Raw genomic sequence first — 11,990 nt, 5'->3', positions numbered from 1 at the left:
TGCTTTATGGTTACCTAAGAAGTTCTTGACAACCATGACATAGCTGTGCCAGGCAGAAGCTTCAGTATTAGTCATGTAACTTGTGAAATTTGAATCATTCATCAGTTTCTAAATCTGGGGTCCACCAAAGACTCCTGCTTTTGATTTTTCAGTACTCAATCCAGGGAAGAATCTTCAAATGTATTTGAAACAATTCAGAGCTCTAACAAATTGCTTCATTAATCCCAACTTTATGTGTAGTGGAGGGAGAATGATTTTTTCTTTGTCAACCATTGGCTCGTTAATGATGTTTGCTGCACCTTTGTTCATGTTTTCCCTTGGAGGCCATGTCACTTTTTTCCCAGTGATCTTTCTTTGCTCTACTATCCACAAGCAGATGAAACATGGGTACTTTGTGTGTTCACTTTGCTGTCCAAGTAGGAAGTTCACCATTTTTAAATCAACACATATGGACCATTGGTGTTCATGGTAGCAAAGCTTTTGTAAGACCATTCTGATAGTTTCATATTCTTTTGTTGCGTGACCAATTGTAATTAATTGATGCATAGCAGTTGCCATTATGCAGTAAAAACAGATTTCAAACTTCGAGTGGAACTGTCAATGAAAACTGGCAGTCTTCTGCTCGGTATTCTGGTACTCCCATATGGGCTAGTAGTCCAGGGATGTTACAACAGTACACAAAGTCTCCATCTTCACTGAAATATGGTAGGTGTCTCACCTCTCTTGTCCTATAAACCGTTATTTTAACTTCCGGTCTCAGACAGTTCATTTCTTTTAGCCTGGATGCTAAAAGTTCAGATCCTTGTTTTGTCAGACTTAGGTCACGTATTAAATCATTGAGCTCTTCTTGGAAGAACTGCTGGTTGGATGAAACACTTCCTTCATATTCACTCCCACTGCTAACTCTTGGATTACACTCCCTGTATATCCTCCATGTTGGATACAGGAATATCAGGGAGTGTACTGAACACTGGTATGGGAACATCAGCACCATGAAGCACGGGTCGTCTTGCTGATTCCAAATCAGGGTACTCCCACTTGTTTTTCTTGTAACGATTGAAACCTTTTACATTCACCGCACAAAAATAACAATCATTATGATGATTTTAGGCATACCATAGGCACACCAAATTTCAAACTTTTCAGTTTTCCATTTTTGCACTGACAGACACTATGCACAAGTTTTGCATACCTTATGCGGTATGCCCAATACTTATCTTGGTCCCCCAGTTTAATACCCAGATATGCTTGTTTCACAAATTCTGTGTTTCTTTTCTGTTTTTGCTGAGAATATTCACCACAAATGTAGCAAAATACATTAGGGTCATTTAAACAACTTCTTCTTGAAGCACTCATATTTATGTAAAAAAAAGAAAATGTATGAATAAAAAGAAGGCAAATTTAAGTTTTATGAAAATAATGCTACATTTATTATATAAAATGCAAAACATTGGTGTAAATAAAGATTGATATTATGCTGTGTTAACATTTGTTGTTGGTAAAAGTGTCTATTCTGATTCCTGTATCACAAGAACTAGAGCCAATTCAATGAAACTGATGTCATTTCTGGATTCAGCAGACCTGAAATACACTAAATATATTGAAAAATCCTTGGTATTTTTTTTTTTTTTTTGCTGAGCTGTGTAATTAACAGAAAGAGCATATGATACAAATGAAATATGTTTCAGGTGGATGTTCAGTGAATGCATTGATATGAGTAATATGAGTGGTGATGTTAATGAGAGGTTATTATAGGTGAAAGGAGCTCCACAATGAGTTTAGGCAATTGTCCCAGTACCGCATAAAAAAAACCCTTAGGGGTAGGCAATTATTTAGGAAATTATCATTATTGAGGACAATATCCAATAAAATATGAATAATTATTTAATAAGAATTCCTGCTGTAAGTTCTGAGGCGTCAGCGAAGGAGAAAATACACAATTATTGCACCTAATAATGTTATATTGTTTACAGAATTATATATGCAGGAAAAGAGTTTCATAACACAAATAACACATACAACAAATAACAATATTATAAACAAGGCCTACACAAAATAATTACTCTCCTTTGGCCAGAACCATTTTGTGTCCCCTTCCTGGGTCACCTGTCTTCTGCTTCTCCCTCCTTGCTTGACTCCCTGTGTTCCCAACACGGTCTTTTATCCTGGTTTTACAACCCCTCTTGTTATGTAATACATCTCCCCAGTGTCATGTCTCTATCAACATAAACCATGAGTCCTTCACCTAGGCTAGTACAGGTTTGTCAACACTGATTGCCACATCAAGATTCTTTATCCCAGGTATAATAAGACACTGGAAATCCAACTGTTCCCTCCAAATGTGACATCAAATGATGTTTCTGGCATGATCACTAAGACAGAAAGGCAGAAAAACTTGTTTGGATGCAAAGGATCTACAGATAAAAGATACAAACTCTGGTCAACACAATGGATACAGTATTACAAGCCGGGTTACCCATAAACAAAGGTTTAAAAATTTTATATTACAAAGGTACATGATTTAATAATATATTGGGCCATACCCTGGAAACCTTACAATTATAGGAAAGAATTAAAGCTTTGGGTTTGAGAAGAATTCCTTCTGAAGGGTTAATGCAGCCTGTGGAGCCTGAGGCTGTGTGGTTCAACTCCTTGCCTAAAATACGTGAGGAGTTGGTGTCTCTGTGACAATACAGCACATGCGCAACTTTCCGGTTTGCCCCATCCACCTGTGTTCCGATGGCAGTGGCTGCACATCAAACGGGGATGAGGTGCTGACTAAAGGACGGCAGGAAAGGGGCCGTTCTCTGTAGTAGCGGAGAATGTCACACTAGATGGGGCGCTTTGTCACCCGCTAGTCGATCAGAGAAGTCGGGGGGGGGGGGGGCGCGCTTCGGAGGAGATAAAAACAAATCCAATTAGAGAATGTAAACAATGGGAGTGTCATATAGGTGATGAGGGGGAAACAGATGTGGTGAATCATGGGCAGTGGATGGATGATAGACGTGTATGTTAATGAGCCAATGTGAGATGGTACATCACGGTGCAGTGACAGTGACAAGGAAAAAAGGCAAATCAGAGGGCATTAAAAATGTTTACAACACTTGAAAGTTGGCCTAACTTAAAAGAACTAACAGAACCAAACCAACCCTTTTAAGCTATCTCTTTGGAGAGCTAACCGTCTATCCCATTTCCTGCAGTCCCTCTTTAAAAGATTGTGTATTTAGGAGGGAGTAGCTCGCTATGCGCTCTCAGAACTAGCGCGGCTGTTGCACGCTCCTCCCCAGGGTTTTTTACCGATTTATTTGAGATCATGGGAAAGGGACCTAGGATTGACATTCTCGGAATCTCAACACACGCACTTAATATCATCGGCCCACAAATCCTTGATTAGCAGCAAATTTTAAGAACTAGGATACAAAATGGATATGTGATACAGATAGGGGAATACTTCTACATATATTCAGGTCATGTCCTAAACTAAAGGATAAAGCATATGGCACGAAGAATATGTTCTTAAACATATGGTTAATGCAGCCAACTAACTCCGCCTAACATTGGACTTTGGTTTGGAAAGATTAACAAGATTATGCTCATGGAAGATCTAACATCCACCATTGACGGTACAGAGGGGACGTTCCTCAATACCTGGTTCTACTGGTACAATACAAAGACTCTCCCTACTATAGTGCCTATTTTGCTCAAGTAACATAAAGCGACTTTACATGTGCTATCCTATATTGGTTTTAACTAAACTTATTTCCTTTGACATCTTCCACACTTAATTTGTGTTGGCCCACAAATCTAATCTAATTTATACCTATACCTCACCTCCCCTAGCCTTCCCATCCCCATTTACCCCCCCCCCCCTTTTTTTAGTTGTTTATAGTGTAATGTATGGAGACTATTGTTTACAACACTGCTAATCTAAGGCTAGGTACACACGTGCAGTGGTTCTCATCCGATAATCAGCTCAGGCTGTTATCGGACGAGAATCTTGCATGTGTACAGTGCTCCTCGTCCATCGTCGGAACGACTGTCCTGGCAGATCCACGGACAATGGACGGCGAATGATCGTAATGGAGGTGAAGGGGGGGGGGGAGAGAGAGCGCAGCAGGGTGCCACTCTGTTGTACTCCCCCCTTCAGAGCAGAACGGTGCTGTATGTACAGCTATTGTTCATGCATCGTGCAGTCGTTTGTCGTTGGAAAGGATTGTGAAAGATCCTTTCCAATAGCAATCATTGCCCGTGTGTACAAGTTATTCACATATTTTCTTTTTCTACACTCTGAAGTTATTGTTTACCATTGTTTAAAAATAAATAAAAAATGTAAAAAAAATGTTTACAACAAAAATAAACCAAAGGTATTGGAAATATTGAAAATATTTTCCACTCGGATATTATTAAAAATTAATTTACATTGATTTATAAATGCAGTACAGGATTTTACATATTCAACAATCATTCAAAAATGTAATCATAGATATATATAAAAAAATGTCTAAGGAGATCTAGTAATCCAAAACATGTATACCTCTTTATACCAACAGAAACATATTATACAAACAGATGAAAGAGCGATCAAAACGCTTCCATCAGAAAATAAACAATATATACACCAACACCAAGAACATTTAGGCAATATGGGGTACAAGTAAAATATATTCTGCACACATAGTGCTTGGCTGCACTAGCCCAGGCTAAGTCAATGCAAAAAGGGTTTGTAACTCAAAACATCATTAAGACCTGGTCAGGTAGCTTAAATGGTTAAAGATCCACTTTGTTTCACATTGGAGCAATTTGGTATCAAAATCACCCTCACGTGGATTAGGGAGAATGTTTCAGGGCAAAAAGTTTATGACATTGGGATTATAGTTGTGCTTAGTCCCTACGTGAAAAATAGGAGTGGTGATTCTGCCGCTTGTGATAGAAAAAATGTGTTTGTAAATCCTTCTTCTAAATTGTCACTTGGTTTTCCCCACATAGAAGGATACAGATACAAGAGATTAAGTAAATAACACCAGATATTGAGCAGTCAATACGGTTGTCTAGGGTGGTGTACTTTGCCTTTGGGAGAATTTACCTAGAGCCTCGTTTAAGTGCATTGTGTGTCCACATTTGAACATGCCCCTCATAAAATATTGGGAGGATGGATAGAAAAATGACTGGACTCTAGGTGGTCCTTCTGGAAGGATGACTTTCTAAAGACAAAACTTGGTGTCTCATTTTAGGTCTTATTTAGTGTAGGGTCTGAGTGGAGCAGATGCCAATGCTTCTGGCATATTTTTCAGATAATATCAAGGTGCTGATTGTATGTAGTTATTATACGAGTTGTCTGTGCTTTCGATTTGATGTTTGCAGGCTTTTGAAGAGATTTTTTTTTTCTGAAACCTATGACCTTCTAAAGGGGGGTCCTAATTTTTTGGGGCAACCCCATTCCAATATTCTGTTTTAAAAGGCCTTAGTCCGTTTTATGAAGTCATTATTGGTGCAACAGTTTTTGCACAACCTTAGATATTACCTATAAGGAATGCTAGTAACTAGGGATTTTGGGTGGGCACTTGCCCTAATGGCATATGGTATTCCCTGCGGTATCCTTTCTGAAGAGTGTGGTAAAGTTCTTAGGATTATTGCCAATTCGGATAAGTAGGTCCAGAAACAGAAGACGAGATGTGTTGGATTTCATGGTGATTTTAGGGTTATTTGTTTGTATCATATGAAAAAAAAAATGTATTCCTAGAGTCAAAAGAACCTGTGAAAAGAGGACATCATCTATGTAGCACCACCATGATTGTATGTGATGGCAAAAATGGCTTCCATTGATGGTGCAAAAAAGTTCTCTCCCACTTGCCCAGATAGAGATTTGTGTAGGATGGGGCACATTTTGTGCCTGTTGTTGCTCCTTGTATCTGCGGATAAGTGGTGTTTTCAAACGTGAATGCATTCCTTTCAAGGATTTATCGTAGTAGTGATAACATAAATGTGTTTAGGTCTGGTGCTGTTTGTCTGTTCTTAATAAGACAATTGGAAATCATTTTGGTAAACCTTTTTCGTGCGTAATACTACTGTAAAGCACTTCAATGTCTATTGCAACCAAAGTGGTGTCTGGGGGTACTTCTATGTTGTCCTTCAGGTATGACAGAAGTTCTGTGACCAAAGGACGTACAATTAGGTCCATAAATATTTGGACAGAGAAAACTTTTTTCTAATTTTGGTTCTGTACATTACCACAATTATATTTAAATGAAACAACTCCGATGCAGTTGAACTGCAGACTTTCAGCTTTAATTCAGTGGGTTTAACAAAAGATTGCATAAAAATGTGAGGAACTAAAGCCTTTTTTTTTTTTACACAATAACTTCATTTCAGGGGCTCAAAAGTAATTGACTCAAAGGCTATTTCATGGGCTGGTGTGGGCAATTACTTTGTTATGTCATTATCAATTAAGCAGATAAAAGGCCTGGAGTTGATTTGAGGGCGAAGGGGGTGCTTGTGTGTGGAAGCACTGGTGAACTCAGCAACGCCAAAAGACCTGGACGTCCACAGAAGACAACAGTGGTGGATGATCGCAGAATAATTTCCATGGTGAAGAGAAATCCCTTCAACAGCCAACCAAATGAACACTCGCCAGGAAATAAGCGTATCGATATCCAAGTCTACCATAAAGAGAAGACTGCATGAAAGTAAATACAGAGGGTGCACTGCAAGGTGCAAGCCGCTCATAAGCCTTAAGAATAGAAAGGCTAGATTGGACTTTGCTCAAAAACATCTAAAAAAGCCGGCACAGTTCTGGAAAAACTTTCTTTGGACAGATGAAACCAAGATCAACGTTTACCAGAATGATGGCAAGAAAAAGTATGGGGAAGGCGTGGAACAGCTCATGATCCAAAGCATACTACATCATCTGTAAAACATGGTGGAGGCAGTGTGATGGCTTGGGCGTGGATGGCTGCCAGTGGCACTGGGACACTAGTGTTTATCCATGATATGACACAGGACAGAAGCACCTGAAGGAATTCTGAGGTGTTCAGAGACATACTGTCTGCTTAAATCCAGCTAAATGCAGTCAAATTGATTGGGAGGCGTTTCATAATACAGATGGACAATGACCCAAAACATACAGCCAAAGCAACCCAGTAGTTTATTAACCACCTGGCCGTTAAACCTGACCTTGGTTCGGGGTAAAAACACTTGCAAAAAGTGTTAAACCTGAACTTTTCTCAGGTGGGTAAACAAACGTTATATTGCAATCCGATTGTCATACATTGTATGACAATCAGATTACAACGGAAAGAATATACTTACCCGGTCCCCGCAGCTCCTCCGGACACGTCTGTCCTCTTCCTTCTTCTCCCGGCGAGTGCAGTGACGATCTCCGGGGTTTTATTATTAAACAGGATTTATATAGCGCCAACATATTACGCAGCGCTGTACATTAAATAGGGATTGCAAATGACAGACTAATACAGACAGTGATACTAATATATTATACTGTAAAATACATTTTCATGAAAGACAATGTACAGCTTTTAGACATATAAATCCAGTGTATTGCATTTATTAGTTACTTTGTATTAAATGCAATACAAAATAATTTGAAATTCCCGCCACGCCCCTAGCGGCGGTCCTATGGGTCAACGTCACCGGGAACTCCCGGGGAACGTCAGCACACTCATTAGGGGCCAGATCGAGGAAGAGAACGCGGCCAGAGGATGGCAGGATGCCGATGTGACCAGGCTAAGTGTTTGTTTTTTACTTTGTAACTAACCCGAGTGTGGTTAGAGCTGGGGAAGTTAAAGGAGCTGGAATTGCTACCCCACAGCTCCACACCACTCCCCCCACCAGAGGGCGCTCCTACTACGCTATACCCTCTGTGGCAAAAAATTAAAGCTGGCACCAGAAATTCAGAGGCTCACCTGACCCAGACATGAAGATGCTTTAAAGCTCTTTTACCATTACCTGTGCTTCATTTGGATCTGGCAGAATATGACACGCCCCATGTGACGGTCTCAAGGACTTAAAACTAGAAGTTGTTGCATCTTTTATACTGGTTGACAGATATGACGCGTACAATATAATTGCTTTAAAGATTTTGATTTTCTTTGTAATATTTTATAGTGGCTGCCGAGTTCACAGTTTGCTCTAATACTATTTGGACATCTATTTTTCTAATAAGATGTTATCTACATCCATGTGTCCTCAAAGAGCTAAGCTTGGTTATTTCAAAGCCCTTATTTCTAATTTTTAGAGACTCCTTAGTCACTGGCAAAGTACCGATGGATTGGTGTAAGGCCAATGTGGTTCCTATCTTCAAAAAAAGGAGCAAAGTCATTACCAGGCAACTACAGACCAGTTAGTTTAACGTCCATAGTTGGAAAGGTCCTAGAGTGTTTGCTAAAGAACCACAGAGTAGTTTCTGCTAGAAAATAATATTATAAGTGATATACAGCATGGCTTCAAGAAAGACAGAAGTTGTCAAACAAATTTACTCTCTTTTTATTAAACAGTGGAGTAGCAGTTGATATAGTGTACTTGGACTTTGCTAAAGCATTGGACACTGTACCCCACAGACAGTTAATATGCAGGTTAGGGTCAATAGGTTTGGAAAAGTCAATCTGTAAATAGATAGAGAACTCGCTTAAAGACTGCATCCAGAGAGTTGTAATTAATGATTCATACTCTGAATGGTTTAAGGGTATTAGTGGTGTACCCCAGGGTTCAGTGTTGGGACCTTTACTGTTTAACATCTTTATAAATGATATAGAGTTTGGGATTAAAAGTACCATTTCTGTTTGCAGATGACACCAATCTATGTATTGGAATTAGGTCCATACAGGATGTCTATAATCTACAAGCAGGCCTGGATGGGCAGATGACAAGTGGCAAATGACATTTATTATAGATAAATGTAAAATTATGCACTTGGGCGCTAACAAAATGCATGCTTCATACTGTCAGAAATGGAAAAGGATCTGGGGGTCCTGGTAGATCATAGACTTAATAACAGCATGCAATGCCAAGCTGCAATATCTAAAGATAGTAAAGTATTTTCTTGTAATAAAAGACGAATAGACTGCAGAGATGGAGACATTATCCTGCCCCTGTACAAAGCATTGGTCAGACCGCATCTGGAATATGCAGTCCAGTTTTGGGTACCAGTTCACAAAAAGGACATTGTTGAATTGGAGAGAGTGCAGAGAAGGGCAACTAAATAATAAAAGGAATGGAGGAGCTCAGCTATTAGGAGAGATTAGCTGAACTGAATCTATTCTCCCTTGAGAAGAGACGTTTAAAGGGGGGATATGATCACCCTGTATAAATATATAAACGATCCATATAGAAAACCCAATTATTCACTTTGAGATCATTACAAAGAACAAAAGGCACCCTTTGCGTCTGGAGGAAAAGAAGTTTAAGCTTCGGATAAGGAAGGGATTCTTCACTGTAAGGTCTGTGAAAACTACTATTGATTGCTTTAAGAAAGATGGATGCTTTTCTAGAACACAGAAGATAACTTTATTAAGTATTAAGGCTTTAAAGTAAAAATAACAGTGACTGTTGATCCAGGGAACATCTAATTGCCTCATGGAATCAGGGAGGAATTTTTTTCACCTGTTGAAGCAAATTGTACCAGGGTTTGGTTTTTTGCCTTCCTCTGGAACAACCATGTCTTATAGGGTTTTATATCTGGGATATGTTTATTTCCCTAGTGGTTGAACTTGATGGACTGATGTCTTTTTTCAACCCAACCTACTAATGTAACTACATTAACCTCCCTAGCGGTTCATTTTTTTCTGGATTTATATGTCAAAAAGCGGTACTTTTTTTCATGAAAATTTTTCATTGTAGGCCTGTAATTTTTAGGCATAACTCACCAAAATATGTTCAAACAAAACAAGTTTGAAACACAAAATCATGTCATATTAATAATAAACTTTAAATAAAAAAAATAAAAAAAAAAACTAAAATCTGAGGTTTTTAGGATTTTTCTCATAAACTAATAAACAACTAATAAACATCCTGGGTGTGATATATTTTGAAACAAGGGACAGCACAGAGTCCAACATCACAATCTGGGCAGTAGAACCGGGTTTCCTTTCTTTTTTTTCTCCTGGTGTCATCACGCTTAGCGCAACACACCAAGCACATCCTCGTTGGCGCTTCTTTTCTTGCGCTTGGTGGTATGTGGTCCATAAAGTGGCGACCAGTCAGGCATTCTGGGTTCACCACCGTGGTAGCATGGCGTCCAACTCTATCCGTTTCTGCTCTTTGATATTTTAGTCACATGGCCTCACAAATTTGCCAGATAAAATCATGGTGAAGTACAGGTCGGTCATTCTTCGCTTTCAAAAGAATGAAAGCATTCCAAAGACATTGTTCCACCAGATGCCTAAACATTTTTTTTTATAATATTTTCTCTGTTGTTTTCTAACAGCAGGATAAGTCATTGCCTGGTCAGCTCTATCAACACCCCCCATGGTACTGTTGTAGTCCAGAACAACCTGTGGTTTGAAAATGTCTTTCCCTCCTCTTGTTCTAGCCATAGCAGTGGCAGCGTTGTGTACAGTGCTCAAAAGGCACACATCTTTTTTTATCATGCCATCGCAAGGCCATCATTTTTCCTTTTTGCCAGGCAACCATTTCTTCCAGTTTCTCTCAACCGATTAGCTCCAACGGTGCCATAGGCATCAGTTTTATGCTTGATCAGGAACTCAAATAATTCAGGGGAGCTGTAAAAATTATCGGTGGTAACATAATATCCTTGATTCAGCAATGGCTCCATTAGTGACAGCACAGATGATGTCACCACTCCATAGTTGCTGAATCTGGGGCTAAATTTTGTGCCTCTCCCAGTGTAAATGAGGGTGTTCCATATGTACCCTGTTCCTGATTCACATAGCATGAATGACTTGACTCCAAATCTGGCCCTCTTAGATGCAATATATTGGATCCAGCTGAGCCTCCCCTTGTAGGCCATTAGACTTTCGTCTATGCTTACTTCTCTTTGGGGGACATAGCTGTCTCTGAAGTTCTCCAATAATATCTGATACAACTCCTAGATTTTTTTCAGCTTGGGCGCAGGATGTGTGGTCTCATCAAATGTTTCATTATTTGAAAAATGTAGAAACTTCATTATTAGGCAAAAACGGTATTCAGACATGACTGTTCCAAAAAAAGGGGTAGCGATCAGCCTATTAGTGGACCAATACCACTTCTGAAGGCGCTTCCCCACCACTCCCTGCAGAATAATTAGCCCCAGAAACAGCCAAATGTCCTTTTCAGTGACAGGCTCCCATTTTCTGGTCCTGGAAAACCTGCTGGATGTGGCAGCTAACTGTTGCTCGGCGTACCTGTTGGTTTCCTCAACAATTTTTTGTATGGCTTTGTCATTCAGAAATAGCTCCAGGTATGCCAGGGGGTTGTGCTCCACCTCTACTTTCAGACCAGGCTCCCCAGTGAATGGGAATCTTGGGGGCACTGGCCGAGGCTGACCGATATCAATAGAGCACCAAATGCGGATGTCACTAACCTCAGCGTCCGAATCGCTGTCACTTTGTGTCCGATGACAGGTTGCCAGGGTAATCACTGTCACTTGACTCTACTTGTGATTCCAAGTCGCTCTCGCTGTCTGCAAGTTGTTCATATGCAGCTTGACTTGAGAGACAGGAGGCAGGCAGAGAAATGGTCAAAAGATCAGGCAGAGGTCAGTAATCAAATGTATTGGCAGGTAGGCAGTGCACTGTAACAGTGTATCTCTCACTCCAACGGTCAGAAAGATACTGGCTACTTTGTATTGGATTCAATACAGTTATTTGTATTGAATCGAAAACAAAAAATTTGAATTTCCCGCTGGCCACGCCCACCGGCAACACCCACGCGGACGCTGTTGCAGGGGGAAGACAGGAAGAGAGGAGCCTTCAGGAAGATGCAATCGCTGAAGCAGAACGGAGGAGGACGCCGGCGGATAAGGTAAGACTTCATTTATCATT

The sequence above is a fragment of the Pyxicephalus adspersus genome, chromosome W (genome assembly GCF_032062135.1).
Source record: "Pyxicephalus adspersus chromosome W, UCB_Pads_2.0, whole genome shotgun sequence".
NCBI lineage: Eukaryota > Metazoa > Chordata > Amphibia > Anura > Pyxicephalidae > Pyxicephalus > Pyxicephalus adspersus.
Note: the sequence above shows the minus strand (reverse complement) of the source record.